At 51.2% G+C, this 24,545-nt stretch overlaps 2 long non-coding RNA genes across 3 annotated transcripts; one reads left to right on the forward strand and one right to left on the reverse strand.

Moving 5' to 3' along the window:
* The first annotated feature begins 918 nt into the window (after positions 1-918).
* On the forward strand, positions 919-13,321 carry LOC143690654 (uncharacterized). 2 transcript variants are annotated; one of them, XR_013179161.1, is made up of 6 exons: positions 919-1,450; positions 3,009-3,146; positions 3,315-3,497; positions 4,161-4,278; positions 12,648-12,801; positions 13,061-13,321. It is a non-coding gene; the product is annotated as an uncharacterized LOC143690654 (long non-coding RNA). The 2 variants fall into 2 exon arrangements; XR_013179160.1 differs by lacking the exon at positions 919-1,450 and having other exon boundaries at positions 2,419-3,146.
* On the reverse strand, positions 7,699-23,411 carry LOC143690665 (uncharacterized). Its single transcript, XR_013179162.1, has 3 exons — positions 23,283-23,411; positions 22,674-22,899; positions 7,699-7,852 (listed from the first exon to the last, which is right to left on the reverse strand). It is a non-coding gene; the product is annotated as an uncharacterized LOC143690665 (long non-coding RNA).
* Positions 23,412-24,545: the final 1,134 nt, after the last annotated feature.

Here is a 24,545-nt window from a genome sequence, read left to right on the forward strand (position 1 = left end):
GGGGGAGAGGGGGAGCATTGAATTAGGTGCATTTGAAGAGTGCTGACTGTCCTGCCCCCCTAGGGGGTCCAGCTGGCCCTCAGAAGGAAAGACTCAGGAGAACAGGGTTAGCGTGATGCTGGCAGCTGGCAGGCAGTGGAGGGGGCTACTCCAGAGGAGAGAGCTCTCCACCTCTGGGGATGCCCAGGAAGTACCACATACCACCAGGGGAGGTGCTGGGGGTTCTGACACCAGAGAGGATGCTGGACTGCAGCAGCTTTGCAAACCCTCCTAGACCCTGCGTCTAATCTCTCATTAAGCCCCTCAGCTCCAGGGTCCGCAGTGCGTGCAGCCGTGCTGTGCCAGCACCCTCAGGGTGACAGTTGGTGCCTCGCCTTTCTGTGTCCCCAGCACAACATTTGGGCTCTGGGAGACTCCTCGGGGACTGCCAGAGCGAGCCACCGCCACCTCAGCAGGAGCGGGAGAAGCGAGGAGGAGTGCAGCTGGACGGACGGGCGGGGGCCGAGGGCTGCTGAGGTGAGAAGCCTCTTTCCTGGCTTGGACCAAGAGGAGGCCCGACCAGGAAAATGGGGCAGAGCTCCCAGGCCGCCCAGCCCCATCCCACTCCAGCTCTGATCCAGGCTTTTCCATTCACGGCTCCCAGACTTCTCAGGTCAGCAAAGAGCTAGAGGAACTGCCAGGGCCGGGTGGGAGCCTTCAGCAGGAGGAGTGCTGGCCTCCAGGTGGCTTTCAGGGGCCTGAGGCGAGCCCCCGCCCCTGGGGCCACAGGTTGCAGGACCCACCTGGCCTCAGCCCAGGCCCTGCCGCAGGCTCCCCGTCCAGGGGACATACATATGCATGCGGCAAGGGGCTCCCACTTGGATAGTCCCTTCTCTTTATGCAGGTACTGGCGGGCATCAGACAGAGGGAGAGGGAGGGAGGAACCAGGGGCGGAGGCAGTCTTGCTAACTAAACCCCTACAGCTACTTCCTTTGTTGCCCAGACAAGTTGGGGGAAATGCGAATTCTGAGAGGGAGGGGTGGAGAGGCAGCCTCCTTCCCTGGACCGAAGTGCAGGAGGATTGAGAGTCCGGCCAGTCCCACACTCAGTGCAGGCATGGCCCAGCTGCACAAAACAGGCCAAAAAAGAAAGGTACGGGTCCCATGTCCCCAGTCCAGCCTCCCAGCCTCTATAAGAAGCAAGAGTTAAAAAGGAGTCAACATCCACCCAAATGTAGTACTTTCTCGGCAGAATCATCCATTATGGTACAATAGTCTTGAAATCCTGACCTTGTTTTGTTTTGTGATATTACTGCTATGTGTTTCCTCTTTGGCTCCACTCCCCTTTTCAAGCTGAGCCAGCCTGTGATCATTTCTTGGGACAAGATATGACAATGGACAGCAAAATCAAAATTCTCTGCTTGGCTTTTAAGTTTCCAAATCCAGTCCCTAGCCCAGACCCAACACAATAGGTAAGTGCAAAGCTTCCCATGACTGTCTGTCCCCATGTCGAGAAAAAGACCCCTGCGGAAAAGAGGCAATGGAGAGGTTGGTGGGGACTGGACCCAACGAGCCACCCCAAAAGTGAGAACTGTCACTTTCAAGCACCCTGGAGCCTTCTGGAGGGAGACTGGGCATGCAGACTCCTGGGTCCTCTCCTACGGCCCCTGCCTACCCTTCCCCACAGAGCTGTGGCTCCCCCCACCCACCCACAGCCCACGCACCCCTGCCCATGACCAGGCCCCACCTGCGCCCTGCGTTTTTGCTCTGGATCAGTTTGACTCTCCCCATTGGTACAGCTCTCCTTTCAACACCCAAGGCTGCCCCTAAGACCCTTGTCCAGATGGAGGGTGGAGTACCAGCAGGTGACAGCATGGACAGCCTCCACACCTGGGCTTCAGAGGGGCTGGGGAAAACCAGCTTGAGGTTTCTTTCTCCCCAGATCTAGTCGGTGATGCGTAAAACCTCCCTGTAATCTTAGCACTGCTCAAACTCTGACTTTCTGGGTTCCCTGCAGCCGGCCCCTGTGAGTGTGCGAGCCTGGCACAGCAACCCCAACCCGGGGTTGTCCACAGCAGGGTTTTTAGGGCCCAGGGGCAGCAGGAGGAGAGGGGCTCAGGCTCCCCAAATGGCTGGGTCACCTCTCTGGAACCTCACCAGCCATGTTTTCTCAGTGGGGGGTGAGATGCCCGTTCTCTTCCCCGCCCCTGCCCCCCTGCAGCTCTGTTCCCTTGGCCATGAGACCGTAAGTGTGGGGAGTTCTCTCTTAAGCGGAGCCTCAGGTCACAGCCCCTCTTGGGCTCAAGCTCAGCTGACTGATGCTCCCCTTGAATCTTGGAGATTGGAGCGGGGGTCCTGAGCCCCCTAGGCAGGGTCCCCACCTTCCTGTTAGGCTACTTCCTATGAGCCTTTCTATAAAGAGTTCGGCTGGCAGCCAGGGAACTCTTGGAAAAATGTATGGGCCTAGCCAAGCTGTGCAAACCTGTCTTCCTCCCTGAGCTGAAAGAGGCCAGGTTGTTCGCAGGCAGATGCAGAGGTGGGGGTGGGGAGATGGACGTGAATAGTTTAGGAGACCTTGCACACGGCAGAGCCCCAGAGCAGCTGCCAAAGGTGAAGTTGGATGGGGAGGCATGGCCAGAAACAGCAGCTGGAGCTGGTACTTGGTATCTTGTGTAGACACACACATAAAACACATGCACACACGCAAATGCAGACATGGTTATGCTGGTACAGAGGCATGCAAGCCTGTGTAGACGTGTGCTCACAAATATTGAAACATGCCCAAGTACATATACACAGGCAGTCACACAAAACAGCCACAGAGACCCACTCAAACATGTTCATACAAGCATGGGCAGCTAAATATATTCACAAGGATAAAGACAGAGCAGAACCAGCTCAAACCCAGGAGGCGGGGAGAGGGTTTGAACACCCTGATCCAGCTCCCTGGGTCCAGCGTGCACACACACACACACACACACACACACATGCATGCCTGCACACCCTGAGAGGGAGCCACTTCCTTCATAGGAGCTTTTGGACCCAGAGCAACATGCAGTCGAGCCCTTGTGCTGGAAGAGAAAGCGCCTTTGTCTGCTAGGACAGGGCTGGGAGCAGCTGAGGGCCCCTCCGAGATAAGAGCCAGTCCAGGTCCGCCCTGGGCGGAAGGTCAGGCCAGGCCCGGGGTGGGGGGAGGGGGATGGAATGGCAAGCCCCGGCAGTCCCTGCCACCAACCCTGAGACCTTGTCTCTGGCTGGCTGCACAAAGTCCAAAAAGCCGGTCACTCCCACCTCCAGCCGGACTGACCCCTGACCTTGGTCTGGGCCTGTCCCCAGGATGACCCATGGTTCTGACGCCTGGCCCTGGTGCTACACTGACCCAGACAGAAGCCTGGCCCTGCCCCCAGGCTTCCCGCTTGTCATGTGCCCGTGGCCTCACCTTCTTCAGTAGAGAGCAAAGGTCAGCATCTGCAGTTAGGACGACGTGGGACTGAGTCCAGGCTGTCGCTCTCTCGCTGGGTGAGTTTGGGAACATACCTAATCCCTCTGAGTCCTAAATCCCAGCTCCCATTGCAGGGCCTGGTTCATGATCAGTGCTCAGGACAAGGAGGGAAATCACCTTTCTTGGGCCCACAGCCCACTGTGGCCTTCTCTGTGCACACTGTCTTCTGGGCTGTGCTGCCCCCGCCTGGTAAAGCTAGGTTGGCTCCCTCAGCCCCCGGCGCCCCCACCCAGCACCCTCCTGCCACTTCTGCTGCTCTGTCCCCAGGAAGGAGGGCACGACCCAGGCTGTCTCCAGGGACTGCTGTCACTGGGGCTCCCCTGGCCTCTTTCCCGCTTCCCTGCCCTCTGTGGCCCTGCCTTGGTCCTCGGGGACCCAGTGCCCCTCTGAGACCCCTCGTCATGCTCTGGAGGCACCCCTCACTCCCCCCACTGCCCAGGGCCCCCCATCGACCCGCACCCCCTCAGAGCTATGCACTCTGAAGGCCCCCAGTCTTGTGGGAACAGCCCCGTCTCCTAACTCAAGTAGAGGCTTTGACCTTGGGAGACCCCCCAGAAGTAATTTAAGCATCCTCTCCAGACATATCCCTTCTTTAGGGCCATTCCAGGCCTATTACCTGGTCAGTTGTTCCATCAACAAATACATATTGAAGACCTACTATGTGCCTGGTGCTTTCCTAGGTGCTGGAGATGCAGCAGTGAACAAATGGACCAAAACTCCTGCCCTTGAGGAGCTCATGCCCCGTTCTCCAAGCCTGGTGCCCTCTGAGCTGTCAGCTGCACGTCTCCCCAGCAAACTGTAAGCTTCCCGCCAGCTCAGCCATCTCTGCCTTCTTTGTGCCACTGCAAAACCCTGAGATGTCGCTCTCATAGCTCTCTTCCACTCCCGGGTCCCCCAGTAGGCTGGGGGTATGTCAAGGGCAGGGAGCCCTCGAGGCCGGATGGCCTGGCACGAGGCCGCTGCTGCTGGAGTGAAGAGTTGTGGCTGAAGCAGGTTCAGCTACCGCCGCCCTGGGGTGTGTTTCTTTCTTTCGATTTTATGGTAACTTTGCCCCTCCCTTTTAATTTCTTTAAAGTTCTTATAAATACATGATGATTAAATGACGCGTGTCCTTATTTTAATAAAATTGCACTGTTTTAGGAAATAGATTGACTGAATCAGAAACTGAACTAACCACGCCTGGGGGAGGCCACTCCCCTGCTCTGTCCAGCACCCAAGGTATAATTGATTTGTTCACAAAATATTGACTGCCCTGGGCCAGACCTGGAGAGAGGGAGGGAGTCCTTGGAGACCCCCCCCGCCCCCCACCCCATCTGGAGAAGCCCAGAGACTAGCAGGGAATCCAGACGGGCAAACAGAAAATGACAATGCGTGGTGACAAGTGCTGGGCAGGCTGACAGACAAGAGCTGCAGGAGTCCGGGGGGGAGCTCTTTTGGGGGGCCAGGGTGGGGCAAAGGTTTTGCAGAACAGGGGGCCTTGGAGTTGAAGCCCGAAGCCCGGAAAAGACAGTAGGATGCTTGGCAGTGGCAGCGCAGGAGGGTAAGCCGGGCAGAAGGGGCAGGGAAATAGGGAAATGCGGCAGCACTTGTAAGCACGAAGCAGTCGGTGAGCTCAGATGCGCGAAGGCAGGACGTGCCACGAGGGGGTGGGGTCTGTGCCCACCCACAGCGCTGAGGCTGGGAAGGAGGCAGCACCAGGTGGCGTGCAGATTGCAGGGTGCCCTACCACAGGGAAGGCAGCCCCCCTCCGACCCTGAGCAGTCCACTCCCACCCAGGGCGCTCCTGCCCAGGCCCCCCACCCCACCTTCAGCCCACCCCCAGGAAATGATGGTTTCATGATGGCCAAATCCCCCTTTATTGTTGATGTAAAAGTAATTATAGGAGGCAGGAATTCTTGTGTGAGCTCTTTATAGAAATAAGATTCATGATCCTTTGTTATATTTCTATGGTCTTGTCTTTTTTTTTATTTTTTTCCAGTTTGACCTTTATCTGTCATGTTTATCTTGTTTTCATGGAAAGAAGCCTTCCATTTTTCCGTGGTCAAATCTATCTTTTCATTTGACACCTTCTTAGAGAGTTGTTCCTTATCCTAAAATTGTCTAAGTATTCGGGCTCTTTTACGGTTTAACTTTTAACAGTTAAATCTTTAAACCATCTCCGGTTTATTCTGGTGTAAGGTACAAATCTAACTTTATTTTTTTCCAAATCGTTAGCCAGTTTTCCAGTCCCATTTATTGAGTAATCCATCATTTCTGCACTGGTTTGTTTATTTTTTTCAAATTTTCATTCCCCCCTTCCTTGATTTTTAGTTACACTTGAGAGCTAGAAGAAAGAGGAAGAGGTGGAGGAGAGGAAGAAGAAGATGGGGAGAGAGAAGGGAAAGGGGAGGGAAGGAGGAGGAGGAGAGAAGTAGGAAGAAGGAAGAGCAAATGTTATGAAAATGTATGGCTTAAAAAGCGAAACACCTTGTGCAAACCTTGTGTCTGATGCTCTTTTTATCTACCTTGTCAACAGACGAGTAGAATATATGGAATAAAAATAAATAATAGGGGGAACAAATGTTAAAATAAATTTAGTTTGAAATGCTAGTGATCAGTGAAAGCGAGGGGTAAGGGGTATGGTAGGTATAATCTTTTTTTTTCTGTTTTCGTTTTATTTCTTTTTCTATTGTCTTTTTACTTCTTTTTCTGAATGGATGCAAATGTTCTAAGAAATGATGAATATGCAACTAAGTGATGATATTGTGAATTACTGATTTTCTATGTTAATTTTTATTTCATTTGTTAATTTTTTAAATTAATAAATAAATTTGAAAAAAAATCGTAAAAGAACAACAACAAAAAAAAAGTGAAAGACCTCCCCTGACCCACCTCCCAGAGATCACAATTGCTAATGCTTTAGCATATATCCTTTTATTATTAGTGTTATAACATTTATTAGGTTTCTCTTAAATACAGAGATGTGCAAAGGAGAAAACTCAAAATGGATAAAATTCTCTGGATAACATATGTTCGCATAAAAACATGTTGATGTTGTAAAAAGTACTACATATATAAGGTAGCCAAACAACCCTGAAAGATACAAAATGAAAAATAAACATTTATCTCTTACTCACCACCCTCTCTCGCCGAGACCCTCTCCCCAGCGCTAACTGTTGAAGCCCATATTTGTTTTAGTTTGTGATGCATTTCTTTACCTCAGTCCCCATTCTCGACTGTAACAGAATCTATTTCTGGACTTTCAGTTTTCTGTGCGATTTATCCCGCTGCTCTGCTGGTTCTAGTGCCATGCTGTTTGAAGTATTATAGTTTTACCATATAGTCTGGTTTTTAAATCTAAGAGGGTAAGTCCCACCTTCTTGTTATTCAATTTCAGAGATAGCTTGACTATCCTCCACTTATCTTCCAGGGGCACTTTATATTTTCCCTTCCTCAATTTGACTGGAATTGTTTCAGAATTGTATTAGCTTATAGATTAGTTAATTTATGGGAGTGAGTTTTCCTATCGTAAGGACTTGTCTGCCTCCTGCCATCGGGTTTTGTGATTATTTTGTTCCACCCCTCGAACAACTCCCCTTAGGGTGTCTAAACCTTTAATCCATCTGATGTTGAGCTATAGCCACCTAAGAGGAAAAGGGTTGGAAACTTGGTCACTGTCTTCAGAAGGGCCATTGCGGTGGCAGAAGGAATGGACATGTCCAGCGTGACTCCAGAGAGTGGAACTCAGACCAGTTGGGGAGGCCGCTTTCGGTTCAGGAAGCAGAAGGATCTCCTGTCTGTTGGAGCTGCAGGGCCATGGAGAAGCCTAGGGGAGATGGCGAACTCCCCATCACTGGTTCTTTCCCAGTGTTCCAGGGACAGCATCCCCTGTGCGGCAGAGAGGCCTCCTGGAGTGTGGGGAAAATGCTGAGTTACTAAGGCCCCAGGTCCTTCTACCCTGGCAAGGGGAAAGGCCCAAGGCCTTCCAGCGCCCACTCCGTGCTGCCCACCTGGGTTCACCCTTCACATAACCCTCAGAGGTGGAATCATGTTATTTCACTTTGTATTTGAAGACAACTCGGCAAGCCAAGTTCACTCAGCTGGGACTGGTGCAGCTGGGATAGCAGAGCTCACTCTCCCCAAGCTGCCACCCTGTGGCTGTCCCCTGGCAGCCCCTGCTCAGGCCAGGGCCAACGAGTCGAGGCTGGACATCCTCCCTACCTCTAGCCAGGTGAGTGGCCCAGTGACTGCAGAAGGCACCGCCAGCGCCTGCCCCATCCCTGGTCCAACACGTACGTCTGTCTCTCCCCCGAGCAGCTCTAGGTTTGGCTCCTGGTGTCCTCCTGGGGCCAATGGGCTTCTTGATTCCAGGCTGCACATCTGGAAGTTGAAGCTGTTAAAGCAAACCCCATTATATAACAAGCAGACATCTGGAACCCGTTAGCACTGAGTTTTTAGAAAAAGAAATTGTTTTGGATGTGCTCTCTCTTAAGAACGTGGCAAAACGCCCTCCCCCAGGCTGTCCAGGAACCCGAGGACCAAACAGCCCCTCCTGGGTCCATTTCTCAGGGTTTCTCAGGCCAGGCCAGAGGTGAGCAGGGCAGAGGCCAGACTGGCCCCCCGCTCCCCCTCCCTCCAGACAGGCAGTTTCCCTGTCTCCTGTGCTTGCGTCTTTTAAAATCATTGGACATATCCACCAAAACCCAGAGGGCCTACCCTATGCTCCCAACTCGAAATCATCCACCTGCCCCTCCTGACACCCACACTGGCCTAACCACTCCATCGCTGCTTAAGGGAAAGAGTGAGAGCTGAGTGGATTGAATGCACTGGCCAGCATTCTAAACAGCAATGCTCAGCATCTCCGCCCTCACTTTCCTTGGACCCCAAGTCCAAACACTTCAGCTAGTCCCTGGAACACCCTAGCACCCTCAGGTCTCTCCTGAAATTGATTTTCCACCCTTCCTTCCCTAGACATAGGTGGGAGTGGTACTAAAGCACAGATGACAGATGGGATAGCACTGGTTATCTCCATGAGTGGGCCTTCATCTAGCAATAAAAAAACTTTGCGAGAAATGTCTGGCTAAAATTTTCAACTGAATAATTTATGTTTCGTTTTGCCCCAACATTTTATGGTAAAGCTTTTCCAACCTACAGAAAAATGGAAAGAATTGTACAATGGACACCCATAAGTAGCAACCAGCTAGATCTGTGATTGTTACCATTTTACTGTATTTGTGTTCTCACATATCTCTCCATCGGTTCACCCATCAATCAACTCAAATGCAGTTGCAGGCTCTGACATCTCACCCCTCCACACTTTCTATGCATATCATTAACTAGGGTTCAATATTTATTTCTGGTGTTCTTTGAGGTGAAATTGACACACAGAGAAATGCACAAATCCTAAGTGTACTATTCAGCATCTGACACGTGCAGATAGCTGCGTAACCCAAACCCTTACGACCATATGAGCTTACCATCAACTCCAGAAAGTTCCACCAAGCCCCTTCCAGTCAATCCCCACCTCTACTCCCTCCAGAGGCAGCCACTGTTCTGATTCTCTCCACCATAGACTAGTGTGCCTTTTCCAGAGTTTCATATAAATGAACTCAGACATTATATGCTCTTTTGCACCTAGCTTCTTTCGTCCAGCATAAGGCTTTTGAGATTCAGCCATGTTACTATGTGAATCTGTATTTTGTTCCTTTTTACTGCTGAGTAGTGTTCCATTTTATAGATAGTCCACAGTTTGTTTATCCAGGGCAATTTATTCTTTAATAACAAAGGAATCATTCCATAGCCTTTCACCCAAATGAATTTCCTTTATTTCATCCCAGCAGTCATGCCGACATCCTGCAGCCATCCCCACTCATCAGGGGCTTTCGGAACTATATGCAGATGCCTAATCATCTGGAAATGTATAATATTTGTCTCCTGAATTGAAAAGTTCTTAGAGATGAAATTATGTTAGTAACACATCATTTTTATCCAGCAAGTGCAGCTGAGTCCATGATGTCACAGGGAACTTCATCTGTTGGGTTACAAGCAACTCAGTGATTACACGGGCTTTGGAGTCAGGCAGTTCCGGGTTTGAGGCATACGTGCTGTGTGACCTTGGACAAGTCACTTCAATTCTCTGAGCCTACCGGAAATGAGGCTAATAATTCCTTCCCTTAGGTTTGCTTTACAATTGAGTGATATAATGAGTTCAGGGTATGTGCTGGTTATATAATGTGAATCTATTATGTACCCCAGAAAACTTTTGTTCTTTTAATCCGATCTCATGGGGAGAGACCTCTTGTTGGGTGGGACCTTTTGATTGGGTTGTTTCCATAGAGATGTGGCACCACCCTTCATGGCGGGGTTTAATCTGCTTGCTGGAGTCCTTTAAGGGAGAGACATTTTGGAGAGAGTGCAGAGCCGAGAGATGCTACGAGAGAAAGAAAACACCCACAGAGCAGAGATGGACCAGCAGACGTTGCTATGTGCCTCTCCATGTGAGAGAAGAACCCAGACACCAACAGCCTTTCTTCAGAGTCGAGGTATCTTTCTCTAGATGCCTTAACTTGGACATTTTCGTGGCCTTAGAACTGTAAATTGGTAACCTAATACATCCCCTTTGTAAAAGCCAATTCATTTCTGGTATATTACATTCCAGCAGCTTTAGCAAACCAAAACAGGGTGTTTGCAGTGTCTGGTAAAAAGGAAGTAAGGTCTGGCTGTTGTGATTTGTCCCACTCAACAACCATCATGGCCAAAACCTCTTGTTCAATAGGGCAGCAGAAGTAGATTTTTATGCAACGACAAGTAGCTTTGTGTACTGCCATGTAAAATTGCTGAGACCAAGAGGTTGAATGGTGAAGACTGTGTCAAATCAACAGGCTGCCAAGATCCATTAAGCTGATACAATCATTGCAGACGTTTCATAAGACACAAGTGATGGGAGCCAAAGGGCTTCAAGTCTGTACAAGACTTGTCCATGTTTGAGCATTTCTAATTGTTACTTTGTTCCATTTGAATTGGAGTAGTCCAGAAATTTGTTTTATTTTGTCATGATCGTTTCTAGGAAAATGCAAATTTAAATTTGACAATGTAGGAACCCATCCTTTGTACTAAATATTAATTTAATAATTTTTCTTCTGACAAAGTGGGAGAAATGCATGACCCCATTGCCATCATCTCTTTTATTTCAGAAATTTATTTCTTCTGAAAGAAATATTTTCAACTTGGAAGTCCTTGGGAATTGTTTGGGTTATTTTTGTCATAATTTATCCACTCTGTCCCAAGTGGTTCTGAAATATTCGTAATTTCTTTCAGATGATAAAATTTTTTGGCTCTTGAGGACGACATCTATAGTTTCACTTTGAAGCATTTTAGAAAAATATAATCCTGTGATACATCATGTGATAAAGAAATGTAAAACAAAAGATAAATTTAAATTTGGAAACAGAGCTAGCTGTGGGTTACACTGATCACCTGCAGGTTTTTGCTGTTGATGTTTTTAGTTTTAAATTTTCAAATAATTTCATACTTACAAGAAAGTTGAAAACACAATCCAAAAATAATACAGAGAATTCCAATATCCCTCCTACCCAGATACCCAGATTTACTAATTTTTAACATTTTGCCACATTTGTTATATATTTTTTCTATCTCTTTCTTTTAACCTATCCATCTATCACCTATCTATTGATCTATTGATCTTTGTTTTCTAAATCTTTGAGAACAGGTTGCATACATCATGTTCCTTTACTATTTAATATTTCCATGTAGACCTCCTAAGAGCAAAGACATTCACTTATGTAATCACATTAAGTACAATAATCAGATTCAAGAAACTCAACATTGATGAAAAGCCTAACTATATATTCCAGTCTTTTCAGTTATCCCAATAATGCACTTTGGGCATTTTCTCCTCCATTATTAGATCCAGTCCGGGATCATATACTTAACTGTCATTGTCTCCTTACAGTTTTTTAAAAATTGTGATAATGTATATACAACATAAATTTCCCATCTAACCACTCCAAAGCATTCAATTCACTGGTGTCCATCACATTTCCAATATGGTACTACCCCACCACCATCCCTGACCAAAATTTCTCCATGACCCCAGAGCCCCTGCACCCATTAGGTGTTAACTCCCCACCCCCCCTCGCTCTCACTCCTCGTCACCTGTACTAGACTTTCTGTCTTTATGAATTTGCATGTTCTAGTTGTTTCATTGAAGTAGACTCATACAGGGCCTGTCCTTTTGTGTCTGAATTCTTTCACTCAACCTGATGTCTTCCACGGTTTATCCCAGTTGTGGCATTTCTTCATTCCTTTGATTTCCATCTTCTTGAAAATGAGTCTTTTCCCAAAAGGCTCACTGGTCTTTAAAGCAAAAAAGGCATCTGCAGACTGCTCGAGTCATGCCAAAACACGTCAGAACCATTGGGTAGAGCTATAGAGGGACATGGAATACGGGAATGCAGGCAATCAGTTGAATATCCCAGCTGCTTATACAAATAACTTACAATGGGTTGGCTTAGACCGTTGGAATTTATTGGCGCACAATTTTAAGACTAGACATCCAAAATCAAGGCGTCAGCAACGCAGTGCTTTCTCCCAGAAGACTGTGGCATTTGGGGGCTGGCTGCTGGTCTCACTGGCCCGTGGCTTTTCTGACACATGGCAACATACCTGGCAATCTCCTATCCTTTCTCCTCCAGGTTCTGTTGACTTCGGGCACCTTCCTGTGGCTTTCTCTCTCTTTTTGTGAATTTCATTCTGCTTATAAAGGAATCCAGGAAGCCAGGTTAAAGCCTAGCCGTATACATTTGGGTCACACCTCAATTGAAGGAATATCTTTTTTAAAGATGGTTTTGGCTCTTCAGGCCCTTCCATATAAATTTGACGTTTGGCTTTTCCATTTCTTCAAAGAAGGCTGCTAGAATTTGATTGGAATTGTGTTGAATCTGTAAATTACACTGGGGGGAATTGAATCTTAACAATATTTAGTCTTCCAATCCATGAACACAGAATGTCCTTCCATTTATATGTCTTCTTTGATTTCTTTTGGCAATGTTTTGTCATTTTCTATGTACAATTCCTTTACATCCTTGCTTAGATTTATTCCTAGATATTCAATTCTTTTAGTTGCTATTGTAAATGCAAAAAGGAATTTTTTTCCTGCTCATGTGCAGGTTTTGAAGAATCATGTGCTGCAGCTCCCCGTGTTCTGATGATGTCTGAAAGTGGTTTAGTCACAGCCAAAGGTGCACAGCTCTGCCCCATCCAATGTGTTTGAAAGAAATAACTGTACTTCCTGCACACTTCATCTTCACCCCACTTCAAAAGGTTTGGAAAACTCCTTAGTAGATACGTAAATAATACCGTGCCAAGAAAAGAACTGAGAGTTTTTGAGGGTTTTTTTCCTTTGCTCACAAAACTTTATTATTGCCAAAACCAAAATATGTTCAGAACTCCTCAAACTTCCTTCAATACCACTCAATTTTCCATTCGCGCTAGGTGCATCGTCATAGCCTTAGCGAGGCATTTTATTCCATTCAGTTCCATTTTGCTACTGATTGTGTGTGATGTTTTTATAACCCCGCAGGAGAGGACTGATGCGTCATCTCTTCGCCACCCATGGAACCGAGAACCTCTCTTGGATGAAACCTTCTGGGCGCTAGCCGTCTGGGCGCCCCGCTGCCCTCCTTCCCCAGCTCCGAACCCGCTACCGCCGCAGAGCTTCGGGGACAGCCGGCAGCCCCGCCCTGGGACTGGGCAGGGCCTCCGACCTGGGGGCGGGGCTAGGGTTAGTCTCCCTCCGGGCCAGACACTAGGGACTGACCACGCAGAACTTTAGGGGAGAATCAGCGGCCCACGGTTCCCGAGACAGCCTGGCCGGGGGAGGCGCCCGCTGGGAGGCAGAGCCGGCGCTGAGCGTGGGTCCTGCAGGACCCGCCGGGCCCGCCCCCGCCCTGAGGCTGCGAGGCGCGGGCGGACAGCGCCCTCCTGCGGCACAGCGAGGCACCGCCGGCTGGGCCGCTGGCCCCTCCAGGCGCCCACCCACGCTGGACCTGAGTCTCTGGGAGGTTTAGAGCTGCAAGAAGGCAAAGGAAAGACAATCAGGCTCCTCAGGGGGCCCAGCAGCCCCGAAGAAAGCGCCTGTAATTCATGCAGAACAACGGGGAGAAGAGACACAGCCCGCCCAACAGCAGCAAAAAGAAAACAAAACAAAGCAGTAAGAACGCTTACAAAATAAAATAAGATGCTTTCCTGAACTAAGAAATGTGCTTTTTACTTTTAACAAAGAATGGAAGGAGAGGATGAAGACCTGGAAAGCCAAGTGGAAGAGAGAATGCAACACTGAAAGCAAAATGCTGAGAAGAAAAAATATATGTGAAGCTAGAAATCACACAAAGAAAACAAGAGCCTTTGCAGGCGAGAGATCCAAGAAATGTAATGTGTGGATAATGAAAATTCTAGAAGGGAAAAAGGAACAAATGGAGGAGAAGCAGTAATTTTAAAGCAAGAAAGAACATTTTCCACGAAAGACTTGCGTTTGCAGATTGAAAGGGCTCACTGAGTTCTAGGCAAGAATAATGGAAAAAGACACACATCTAGGCATATCCTGGTAGGATTACTGAATTCCACGATTAAAGGAAAAACTCTTACAAGCTTCCAAAATGAGAGAACACATTACATACAAAGAAAAGAAAATCAATCTGAAATCACACGTCTCATTGCTATGCTAGAAACAGTCAACAATGGAACAACTGCCATAGACTACAGAGGAGAAGAATCCTATGCCTGCCAGTTTGCCATTCACCTACCAGGATGGAAAAAAAATGCAAGGATCCAGAGAATGAACTGTACATTCCTCATATGGGGAAAATGCCTGAAAAAGGAATCTAGTCAGTCAGCGAACGAATCAGATTGGAGGCGAGGGGAGATGAAGAAAAGAAGCTGCCGTGAGCAATAGTTAGCTCCAAATTGTTAATGATGGAGTTCAATGGAATTTGTAATAATGCTAAATAGTATTTTTTTTAAACCGAAGAGAGATGCTATAAAAGACCTATTGCTAGCCTACAACTAAAAGAGCTAAATGATCTTGGCAAAATCTAGGAGTTAGGGAGGAGAAAGTGGGCCAGCACAAACATTTTAAATCTGTTTTTGAGTGGGAGAGGAGAAACAAGGTAAGAGAGCCCCTTTTGTTGCTCATGTTTTGGTGTTAAGTCCAAGAATCCATTGCCTAATACAAAGTCCTGAAGATATTTCCCTGCATCTCCTTCTAAGAGTTTTACAGTTTAGCTCTTATATTTAGGTCTTTGATCCATTTTGAGTTAGTTATTTGGGGGAGGGGGGTGCATGGTCTGGGACTCGAATCCTGGTCTCCCATATGGCAGGCGAGAAAGAATTCTACCACTGAGCTACCCTTGCACCGCCTCTTGAGTTAATTTTTGGATATAGTGTGAGATAGTGGTCCATTTTTATTATTTTGCCATGAGGATATCTAGTTTTGCCAGCACCATTTGTTGAAGAGACTGTTCTTTCCCCATTGAGTAGTCTTAGCATCCTTGTCAAAAATCAGTTGGCCATAGGTGTGGATTTAATTCTGGATTCTCAATTCTATTCCATTGGCTGATATGTCTGTTCTTGTGAGGCTGCTGGAATTTTGATAGAGATTGCATTAAGTCTATAGATGGCTTTGGGTAGTACTGCCACTGTGCTGGTTTGAAAGGAAGTATGCCCCCTAGAAAAGCCATGTTTTAATCAAAATCCCATTTCATAAAGAAAAAAATTGCATAATTCCTATTCAATACTGTATGTTTGAAACTGTAATCAGATCATCTCCCTGGATGATGTGATTTAGTCAAGAGTGTTTGTTAAACTGGATTAGGTGACAACATGTCTCCACCCATTTGGGTGGGTCTTGATTGGTTTATTGGAGTTCTATAAAATAGGAAACGTTTTGGAGAATGGGAGGTTCGGAGAGAGCAGAGAATGCTGCAGCACCACGAAGCAGAGAGTCCACGGGCCAGCGACCTTTGGAGATGAAGAAGGAAAATGCCTCTCGGAGAGCTTCATGAAACCAGAAGCCAGGAGAGAAAGCTAGCAGATGATGCTGTGTTCGCCATGTGCCCTTCCACTTCAGAGAGGAACCCTGAACTTCATCGGCCTTCTTGAACCAAGGTATCTTTCCCTGGATGCCTTTGACTGGACATTTCTATAGACTTGTTTTAATTGGGACATTTTCTCGGCCTTACAACTGTAAACTAGCAACGTATTAAATTCCCCCTTTTAAAAGCTGTTCCATTTCTGGTATATTGCATTCCAGCAGCTAGCAAAACAAAACAGCCATCTTAACAATTTTAAGTTTTCCAATCCTTGAACACAGTATATCTTCCCAATTGTTAGAATGGATAATTTCTGTAATTTCTTTCATCAGTGTTTTGTAGTGTCCAGTATAGGGTGTAAATCTTTTACTTCCTTGGTGAAATTTATTCCTAGTTTTTTTTTTTTTTTAACACGGGCAGGCACCGGGAATCGAACCCGGGTCCTCTGGCATGGCAGGCGAGCATTCTTGCCTGCTGAGCCACCGTGCCCGCCCTATTTTGTTCTTTTTGATACTAATGCAAATGGCATTGTTTCCTTAAAAATTTTCCTTTTTAGATTTTTCATTACTGGTGTATAGAAACACTACTGCTTTTTATATGTTGATCTGGCACCGTGCATTTTGCTGAACTCATTTATTAGCTCTACAACTTTTTAGAGAATTCTTTGGCATTTTCTATATGTAGGATAGTGTCATCTGCGAATAGAGATACTTGTCTTGCTTTGATCTTAGGTGGAAACTCAGTCTTTTCATATTATTCAGTATCATGTTAGCTGTGGGTTTTTCATAAATGCCCTTTATTATGTCAAGAAAGTTCCCTTCTATTTTTTTAGTGCTCTTTTTTTTTCATAAAAGCATGTTAGATTTTGTCAAATTCCTTTTCTGCATCAATTGCAATGACCATGCAGTTTTTTTTCCCCTTCATTCTATTAATGTGGTATATTACATCAATTGATTTTCATATGTCCAACCGCCCTTGCATTCCTGGGATGGGTCTCACTTGTCCTTGTGTGTAATCCTTATAACAGACTGTGTTTAAATAATCACAGCTCCTAAGAAAAGAATCAGCCAACCTTGGTCAAAACCTCCAAAACTGAAGAAGAATAGAAAATGCTTGCAAACACAGAGATACACCCACCAGGCAGGTGGGCAGGTGTTAGCACCCAGGTACACAGAGATGCCAGCATTAGTCGGCTTTTTCCCAAGCATTCGTATTAGCCTTTACTTTTTTCTTTCTCAGTGACAATGTGTGATTTTTTTTTTTTTTTTACTTTGCCACAGAACAAATAGTATTGTCATGCTTTACAATTTACGTTCCTGGTTTCAGATAACTTTTGAAGGCGCTATCATGTTTCAGCAGATTCTACATTTGTCTGCCTCTGGGAACTGGGGCAGGAGAGCACCCAATCTTACTTCACCAGGGTCTCCCTTCCCACTCAGATCCTCACACATAGCCTTGGATATGGGGTCCACTCTGTCTAAGGCCCTCCCCTCGCAGCCTGCACTTCTCTTTAGCCCCATCCCTGCCCCAAATCTCAGGACAGAACCTCGCCTCCCACTAAGCACAAGAAGCAGAGGCCATTAAGAGGCCCTTTTCGCTTCTTGCTGCTCTCCCCATCCCGTTGCACCGGCAGAGCGCTGCTTTCCAGTTCTTCCCGCCTTCTTTCTCCTCCCACCAGCTGGGGTCCCTTCCATTTCGGGTCTGTGCTCCCTGATCTCTCCGCCTCCAACCTTTCCCTTCTTCTGGCCCCTTCCCCTTCTAGAAACATGCCGAGCCCTTCCGTCTCTGCACTTCAGTCATCCATCTGCCTGGGTTTCTGCCCTCCCGCCTCCCTCCACACCCCATCTCCACTTCTGGCCCCCTTCACCCGCCTTCATTCACCCGGTCCACTCTGGCCAGGGCAGAGGACATTGGTGCTTTTCTCTGGGTCGTGAAATCCAATTTCTCACTGATCTCGCTGTCTTCCCTCCTCTCTGCTCCTCCTACCATATCTTTCTGACCTTTTTCAGGTACTCTTTCACCTTGTCGCCCACATCAGTGTCCTCAGCTTTTTCTCACTCTACACACACTCTTTTGGAGATTCCTTTGTTCCCAGGCTTTTAATTTTTGCCTGCAACTTAACTTTTTGCCCCAATTTCAGACAGACCAGATGGGACAAGTTTTCAACATTCCACTTGATTTGTTTTTTTTTTTTTTACATGGGCAGGCAGCGGGAATCAAACCCGGGTCCTCTGGCATCGCAGGCAAGCATTCCTGCCTGCTGAGCCACCGTGGCCGCCTTTGATTTGCTTTTGAAAGCATTTTGGGGTCTGTTCCCCCCTGCATTAGGGGTCGTTTAGCCCATTCTTCTGGGGATGAGACCCTCCCCAGGATGGGACACAGGCCTCTCCCCTGCCCTCCCATGAATGCCCGCCTGGCTCATCCTTGAATTTCTAAAGTCAGAACCTTCAACGTGCAGGAAAGCAAGTTTTACGTTGTTGACCATTTGGGATCCGGATATAATTGGCAATGAAATCTCCTCCTGATTATGGGAGAAGGAGAAGAATGAGGTTTGGGTGAGGAGAGAGGTAGGGAATCTGGGCAGGAAGCCTAGGGAGGCTGGGGTGGGGGGAGAAGATAGGATGGGGGAGCGCCAGAAGGGTGGCGGGGGTGGGTGGGAGGTGTCAGGCCTGTGAGACCAGGGAGGGTGGCCCAGAGGGTCAGGGTCACAGGCAGCTGCCCATCCCTCCCAGTGCCCCTGCCAGCTGGCTGGAAGGAGCGAGGCCACCAAACCTTGGGCCACCATTCTCTGTGTTTTATCAGCAGGAATACTGAACAGCAAGCGGGGGTGGGATGGGGGGTGGAGGAGGGGGCTCCTACCTTGCCCTAGAGAGCCACCCCAAGCACACCCAAGCCCCCAGGCTGGGACCGGGCAGCGGACAAACCCTGCATGCTCTCCCACTGCCTCCTGGGCGTCTGTCTCCCAGGGCATCCTGCAGGCACCTCTGATTCATCACGGCTTCCTACCAAACTTGTCTCTCCGCTCTTGCCTTGTCTGGGCAAAAGGGACCCCAAGCCGGAAACCTGGATCATCCTGAAGTCCCCCAAAACCAGGGCCCAGCAGTTCTCCCACCTTGAATCTTTCCCTTCCCTCCCATCCTCACCCATCTAATGTCGGTTCCGGCCTGCCCCGCCCAGGGCACCACCACCGCCTCCCAGCCCACACCACTGCCACCTTCCTCGTGTCCTCCGTCACCTGTCCGGGACTTGACAGTGGGCAGCTGGGGCTCGGTGGGGCTGTTCATGAGGCGGAGGCGTGAGAGGAGGAGATGCGAGGCGGAGGGAGAAGCAGGACTGGAGCTGGGTTTGCACAGGAGCTCAGGGGTCCTGGGGTGATATGGCACAGGCCACAGGCAGCCGGGACTGGTGGAGGTGGGGAGGGCCCTTAACCCCAGGGCCTTCCCCGGGGCAGGAGGGGGAAGGGAGGGTGAGAGCCCCACCCATGGGAGCCTCCTGCCTGCCCTTTCCCAAAGGAACCAGGGCTGCCGGCCAACATCGGGGCACCAGGAATGTGTTGACGGCAGACACTCAGCCAGGGGACAGCCCCAAAGGTCAGGGTGGGTGCCAGAGCAGGTGGGCGGGACCCAGGCGAAAGGGGACGGCGGGTTTGCTCTGGAGGGGTCAGAGTGGCAGGACCCTGGCAGGGAGCTCTTTTGAGTAGCTGCCAAAAATATCATCGCTAAAGCCCTAAGGCTGAGACGGGCTGGGGGGAAAGAGGGCTGGCGCCCGCCGTGGCACAAAAACCTCAGCTCTGACCTGGGCATGACCCATCATCTCTCCAGCCTGCGGGGTAAAGCCAGGCAGCTCCCTCCAAAAGGCCCAGCCACTCCTCCCAAGCATCTGGTGCCTGGGTCCCTGCACCTGCTCAGTGACCTGCCTAAAATTCACAGTTCATTATTTCTGCTCACCGAGACAGGAGCTGGCCCCCGCACCGGGTTCTGTCCGCCTGGAGGGACATGCAGGCATCACAACGACAGCAGGAGGTGAGTGGATGCTGGGGCCTAAGGGACACGCGTGACCCTGCACCACCTCGGCGGCCCCCCACAGCCCCCTCGGTGGTCCCTGGGGCTTGTCCCTGACCCTCCCTCCACCGCGTCCCGTCCCAAGTCTCTTCCCTTGGCTTTCAGCCTGCGCCCCACAGCAGGGGAGCTCCTTGTCCAGGGCTCCTGAGACGTCTCCCAGTTCTCGGGGGCCTTGGAGACAGAGCCTGGGGCCAACCTGTCTGTTCCCAGCCCCCAGCCTCCAGCGGGTGCCAGTTAAGGCAGGTGGGGCTAAGATAAGGACGGGTCAGGTTCTGCCCATCCAGGCATGAGTTTCCATGGCAACGACCTGCCCCCAGTGGAGGGTCAGCCCTCCCCAGCCTGGCGTGGCCCCTCCAGGCCTGCCCCCCCATGCCCGCACCCCTCCGTCCCCAGCTGATGATCCTGTGTGGTTTTTACTCCAGGGCCCATGAAGAGAGAAGTTAGAGGACAGCAGGCGGTGAGCTCTACCCAGGGCCTTGCACCCTGACCCCCAACCTTGGCCCCGGCCAATGACGAGGTGGAGGGGGCAGGGGCAGCGCCCTCTCCCCACCCCCACCTCGCCCCATCCCGGTCCTGGCAGGCCCAGCCCTGGCCCCTCCAGCAGGGGGCAGCGCTGACTCCAGCTGGAACCAGGCCAGCTGTGCCACACACTTTTGCCAGCACCTGCCCTGGCAGAGAGGCCACCTGGCTCATGGCTCGTGCCCTGGGGTAGGGCACCGGGGAACAAAGACCCCTGCCCTGTCGGCCTCCTTAACTCCTTCCCCTTTGTCCCTGCTCATGACCACACACCACCACCCCAGACGTGGGGCTTGTCTCCGGCAGCACCCTCTGCTGCCAGCCCGCTCTCCTCCCCAGCGCCCAGGCGGAAGCCCAGCACATCCCGGCTTCTTCCTGCACCCACAGCCCACCCGAGTCAGCCACCGAGGCCTGTCATCTGTCTGTCCTCACTCGGGGTCTCTGTCGCTGCACAGGCAGCCCCTCCCTGGCATCTGCTCCCTACAGTAGGAGCCAGAGGACATTTGTCAAGACAGTTCGGAAAGCCTCATTCCCCTGCTGGGAAGTCCCTGCTCTTCTCAGGGCTGCCCAAGCTCCTCTTGTCTGGCCCCCGTCAACTGCTCTTGGGCTCAGTGCCACCCAGAGCCCAGCAGGGGCCCCAGCCCTCCCAGGCATGCCCGCCCCCTGCCTCTGCACATGCGCTCCCTCCCCTGGGACAGCTGGGCCCCCTACACTGAACTCAGCGCTGCCTGTTTTGTGAGACCTTCTCCCACCCTGTCCCCCAGCCCCAGACACCTGGTCACTTCCTCCCCTGTGCCCCCGCGCCACACTGTGGGGCTCAACCAGAAGGACCGTCACCTCCATCGTCCCTCCTGGCCTGCAGCTCTGCTCCCTGCCTTGGTCGGGCTCTGACCAGCAGAGCCTCAGGCGGGGATCCAGGCAGGTGCCCTTACCGAGGAGAAGGTTCTCGGAGAGTCACAGAAGGAAGCAGGGGAGGCAAGGGGCAGAGAAAGGGTGGATCTCAGAGTTTATGGGCTGGGGGGCACTGGAGCATGAACTGAGCAGAACTGAAGCCAGAGGCGAGCCTTCTGCGTCCTGTGTCAGCCTGTTGTGGCTGCAGGGTGGGGGGAGGTGACTCTCACCAGCCAAGGGCAATTCGCAGAAGGGGCGGCTGTGCGGTCACCGGGGGTGGGGGTACTGGCGGAGTGAAGGGGTGGGGGTGGGGCACCACCAGCATCCACCACTCACCCCTGCCCACGGGCTGCTCCGACACATTTCCAAATTAGGGAGAAGTCGATGAGCTTCCTAGCCCATCCCAGAACCTACATTCCCAAACCCACAGCTGCCCTGGGAGGAGGCCCCTCCCATGGCCTGAGGGGGCTCAGTGTCAGCGAGTGGAGAGGACCCCACCCTCCAAGCCCCAGGGCAGGACTCCCTGCTGCCCCCGACCAGCTCACTGAGCCCTGTCCTGTGCAGGTGGGGGCTCTAGCCCACGTGGTCATTTATTCCTTGTAACAACCATTTCACACAGCAGGAAACAAGGTTGAGAGGAGAGAAGTGACTCCATCAACTCCAGGCAAATTGTGAGTGCTAGAGTCAGATTCAAACCCAAGTCCCCATCTGCGTCCTTGTAGCAACGCGTGGCCTGCCTGGGAGCCAATCATCAGAGGCCCTGCCCCCACGACAGGACGCCTCTGGCTTGCTTGATCGCTGGGAGGCCCAGGCATGTATTTTGCATGTGATTTGCGTAATGGTTGCATCTGGTTTGCATGTGTCCCCACTGAGGTCCCATCCGCTCTGCACAAGTTTTAAATTGCTTCTAGGCAACTCTCACTCAATGGGAGTCCATCAGGGCTCTGTGGAGTTCAGTTTCCCCAATTTCTGGATCCTTTCCCAGGCCCTCAGCTAAGGGCTGCCCACCTACCCACCCCGGGTCCTAGAGAAGCCATGGAGAAGCCATGCTCCCACCCAGCTGGAAGGGGTTACTGCCAACCCCCAGCCAAGAAATGTGTATGGATTTGAAAGAAACCTTTTTGACACTGCCAATGTACTGAGGATGCCGACTGGGCTTTGGGCATGCTGGTTTTAGGTTGAGGAGAGGGCGAGGTCGGGCAATGAGTCTTACGGACAGAACATCCCAAGGGTGGCAGGGTGTGCAGTGGTGCGCTGGTTGGGCACTCTCAGAAGCAAGGAGAACTGGTAGGGGTGGTGGGCAGGGACCAGTGGCTGGCTGAGGAGTCAGGAGCTGGCACCCCCAGGCTGGTGCCACCTCCAACTGGCCACAGCCTGCTTGACTGCAATGGGAGAGGGCGTGTGCCCCAAAACAGTCACTTTCTGTGTCTTTTAGGGGAACCAAATTCCATAAAACTTCGTGTGGCTCTCAGTGATTTTGGGTGGTGGGCTCGGGGCAGGACAGGAGAGAGCCACAGCCAGGGGTGAGGAGGGAGAGGACTGGAAAGGGGAGAGGAAACTCAGATTCTGGGAGGCACATGGAGGGAGGGAAGGGACAGTGGGCAGGAGGCCAAGCACCAGGGCCCACGAACTGACTCACCGCTGAGCAAGCCTACCTCTTTGCAGCATCCAGGGACCGATTCTCATTTTCTCTGCCCCCAAGAAGCCCACGGAGGAGAGGAGGAAGCTCCTGTGTTGGCAGAGGAGCCCGCTCACGCCACTGTCTACTCTCCATGCCAGGCTCTGCCCTCTTCCTGGGCAGGATGATCTTGTCATGCTGACGACACCCTTGGTTCCTCCTGAGAAAGTCCTGGCACGTCTGTGGCCTGCAGTAGCGAAGACAGGGAAAATGGGCTGGAAGGGGGCTGCGCGTGGACTGAGCGTCTGGATGTGGCCATGGATGTCTGAGGGGACAGCCACCACGTCCCTGCGGGTGGCGTCTCCACCCGCCTCGCCCAGGTGTAGAAATGAGCCTGAGTCTGTGGGGTTGGGGGGACAGGGCTGTCTGCCTCCCTAGGCTTCCTGTCTGCCAGATGCAAAGTGGCCTCCTGGCCCGCGGGGGGAGACCCCAGCCTCTGGCTGGATCCAGCCAAGACCCTGAGCACCCCGCGTCCTGCCGTTCCCCGCGTCCTGCCGTCCCCCGCCCCCACCGGGACGGGGCCCCAGCCTGGCTCCTGAAACCGGTCCAGTCGTGTTTGATGTCAGCCACCTGGGAGACAGGGAAGCGGGCGTCCAGCTGTCCTCCCAAACCCCTGACCCCTGCTACGTGAGCAGGGTCTAGCCTCCTCCGGGTGAGCCGTGGCCCCACATCTGGGGCTGGGAAAGAGAGTGAGAGGAAGGGGTGGGACTCCTTGGAAAAGGATCACAGCTCTGGGGCGGGGGAGTTTCTCCCAGAGCCAGCTGGGCCGCGTTGCCAGGCAGTTGGGACCCAGCTCGGGCGGGCGAGGCTCTAGGCCCTGTGCGTTTCCGACTTACAAGGTCAGGGGTGTGTCGTGTATCCTGTCGCAGCAAAATGGCTCGTGACATCTTTGTTAACGGCTGGAGAAGAGTGGCTGATAGATAGAAAGGCGCATTTGGAGGGTTTGTGGCATTAGGTGAAAGGCTGCCTTAGACAGGCATCAATTGTTTGCTGGGATCAGAAATCCACTCAAGCAAGCTCACTAAAAGTGAGTTATTGAGACAAGATTGCGGAGACTACGGCTGTCCCCAGATGGCTGCCAGCACGGTTCTCCTGGGCAGCATGGCCCCTTGTCTCTACCCCACTATCCCTGTCCTCTCCCTCAGCTTTTCCACAGCAAAGGCTGCGGCATGGCCTGCCCTCCCATCCGCCCCCAGGGGCCTCCCTCCTTGATGATCCTTGACACCTCACCCCACCCCATCCTCTGGGCCCCACTCCGAAGTCTGGGAGAAAGAACGATTGGTCCAGGGTGGGGCAGGTGTCCACCCCGTGCGACCCACCACCCACTCTGGCTGGGGCACAGATGTAGGCGTCAGAGCTGTCTCCCAGGGCACAGCCTGGGGCAGGCTGGCTAAGAAGGACGCATGGGAGGGATGAGCTGACGGGCATCCTCCATGCAAAGCGCTGATCCATGCCACAAAGTCCATTTGAAGGGAGAGCTGTCCTGGTGGGCCTCAGAGTGGCCTTTCCTTGGGTAAAGACCCAGACTTGTGGTCACCTCTGTGGATGACACAGGAGGAGGGGCCACTGTGTTGGATGGCGGAATCAGGATTCAAAAGCTCTTTGAAGGTTAGAAACCTAAGATGACGTTGAATGAGGATGAATGTAAAGGCTAACTCTTGGATTCAGAGTCAGTCTCACAAGTGAAAGGTGGAGGAGAACTGGCTTCAGAGCAGCTCCTAGAGCAAGACCCGAGGTTTTCTTTGACCAGCACTGGTGGTGAGCCGGTGCCTGGGCAGCAGATGAGGACTTGAGTTGCTCCAAGAGAAGCAGAGCATCTTTGCTGGACTGGGG

This window comes from Tamandua tetradactyla, chromosome 1, assembly GCF_023851605.1.
Source record: "Tamandua tetradactyla isolate mTamTet1 chromosome 1, mTamTet1.pri, whole genome shotgun sequence".
Classification (NCBI taxonomy): Eukaryota; Metazoa; Chordata; class Mammalia; order Pilosa; family Myrmecophagidae; genus Tamandua; species Tamandua tetradactyla.